Here is a 2,872-nt window from a genome sequence, read left to right as displayed (position 1 = left end):
ACCTTGCTCTAGAGCTAAAGCTTAGATTTTAAATTTCTACTTACGATATTTAGTAGTAGCTAACCTAGAGTAGTTCTCTAGAGTAAAGCTTATGCTTTATTACTCTTTCTATTAACCTAAGAACGTCTAGGCCTTTAATAACTACTAGTTTCTGTCTTTTACTTCTACCTATAGCTACTATTATAGTATTTATACCTATACTATATAGAACTTCTATAGTAATCTAGATCTTAGCGCTAATAAGAATAACTCTAATTTTAAGAATATATTACTACTAAAGAGACTATCTTTTAACAAGCTTATAAATTAACAACTAGAGTCTAAGAGAGTCTCTATAGATAAAGACTACTTAGATAACTACTCTATAGACTGCGCGAAGAACTAGCACGTTAAAGAGTATATTAACTCTTTTAACCTTAATTCTGCTATATATTAGGCTAATCTAAAAAGATCTTATCTAGTTAACTAGGCAATCTAGACTAATACCTTGCCTAATACTCTTTAGGCTAAATAGTAACTTCTTTATAACCTTATTATTAACTACTATATAGCGTATCTAAATAGTAACTCTCTAGCGTAGTTACTAGTTAACCTTAATAGCGTAAGTAGAACTAGAAAGACGTATATTATTAAGACGCTCTTAAATACTCTAGATACTCTTACTACTTATACTAAGTATAATTCTCTAGTATTATAATATATGCTAACTAGTATAGTAGTATATCTTATCTCTAGAAGAACACTAAACTCTATCTTCTACATCTCTTTAGTACTACGTAGTAGCGTACTTAAGCTATTACCTCTAGCTACTCTTTAGTTAATCTAGTTAAGCTTAGCAAGAGTCTAATATATTATTCTTAATAAGAAGTCTATAGTTAGCCTTCTTATACTTAGCTAGATATATAGCTAATATAGTAAGACGTTTCTAGCTTAGACCTACCTTCTATTTACTAGCATAAATATTATTCTTTTAGAAGACTTTTATTAGCTTTCTTCTATAGCGCGTAGACTGCTTTACAACTAATTAAAAGCTAAACCTATAGAGACTTATAGTTAGTCTCTCTATACTTAATTTACAAAAATAATTATTCTAGATATTATTATATAATAATAGAGTACAGACTAGGCTACTTTTTAGAACGCTCTTAATAGACTTTAGGTTAGAAAGTATACCTAGGTTAACTAGAGTCTATTTATATAGCGCTGTTAGACTACTCTTACTAAGCGCAAGTATTAGAACTTTAGCTCTACTATTTACTTATATAGTACTTAAGTAGAAGTAGCTATTATTAATTATATCTTTATATAGAATACCTTATAGCTAGTTCTTATAGCCTAGGCTAAGTATAATTATAAGAAACTTTAATATATACCTATAGAGAAGGCTAGTAACTTACCTAGTAAGTTACCTATCTACGTTAGCGTCTAATTTATACTTCTCTATAATATTTAGATAGAGCGTAGTCTTATTAATAGTACTACTAGTAAGGTTAATAGTATCTTATAGACGCCTACTATACAAGACTATTAAAAGAAGGCGCTACTAGCTATTCTTGTTACCTTTAACTATTATAGTAGTTCTAGCCTATATATACGTACTAATAGCAAGATTATTATTTCTATCTTTTCTATTTTTTAGAAATTCTACTATAACTACGCTATTAGCTTCTAGGTTTAGTTTCTCTTATACTCTATATAGGCTATAACTATATACAAGTTATAAGGCCTTAGTCTTAAGAAGACTATAATCTATATAAGTAGTGCTAGAAACTATACCTCTAGTCTTCTATATATAGTAGTATCTTAGGTTAAGAGTATTAAGAGTTTTATGTTTAATAAGCTCTTTAGCTTCTAGCGTCTAAGGTAGAAGAAGTTAATAACTTCTAAAAATATTAAGGCGAATATATAGTAGTAGAGTAGGTAATAGGTTTAGGCTATAGATGTTTAATTTAGGTAGTAGTCTAGCCTAATATACTACCTAATACCTTATTAGTTTAGATTTTACTCTTATAATCTCTAACCTTCTAATATCTCTTAGTAGAATCTATTACTCTATATATAGAGCACGACTACCTTAGTAGTCTAGCCTAATATACTATCTAATACCTTAGTAGTCTAGATTTCGCTCTTGTAATCTCTAGTCTTTCTCTATATCTAGGCGCATTACTATTAGCCTTCTAATATCTTTTAGTAGAATCTATTACTCTATATACAAGAGTACTACCGCCTTAACCTTTAATATTTACTCTAGTATATACTTAGCATTATTATTATTAAGTTCTTCTAGTAGAAACTCTTTAGCAATACTATATTCGCGGTGTTAGTAATAGCCTAATACTTAGACTAATACTAGACTTACCTATAATTAGTTAGATAGTAATTATTAAATAGCTTTAGAAGAGGTAGTACTTTACCTTCTTTTACTAGGTTAATCTTACTGTGTGTGTATAGCCCCTATATCTAATATTAAAAAGTTAGAGCTATAACTACTCGTTCTACGCTAGAGAATAGTATATAGAACTATAGTAGTAGTAAGTTAGAGTTTAAATTAAAGTTAAAACTATCTTTATCTTTAGGCGTAAGTTTATAGAGTTAATAAAGTATTTTAACCTTATTTATATTATTAGTTTTGCCTATAGTATATTTATATTCTACCTTGCTACTTACTCTATTCTATTAGTTAAGAATATTACTTAATATATCTACTAGTGCTTTAGAGCTAGAATAGATAAAGTTAAAGTAGACCTATATTATATTAGTTAACGTATTAGTTTTTTAGAGAGCTATATTTATACTTACGCGAATAGCTTATAGTTCTATATAGAGAATATATACCTTCTAGCTAAAATTATTAAGCGTAGTAAGCTTTTAA

This window comes from Trematosphaeria pertusa (assembly GCF_010094035.1).
Source record: "Trematosphaeria pertusa strain CBS 122368 unplaced genomic scaffold BU26scaffold_30, whole genome shotgun sequence".
NCBI lineage: Eukaryota > Fungi > Ascomycota > Dothideomycetes > Pleosporales > Trematosphaeriaceae > Trematosphaeria > Trematosphaeria pertusa.
The sequence above is the reverse complement of the archived record's forward strand: the minus strand, read 5'-3'. Positions refer to the sequence as shown.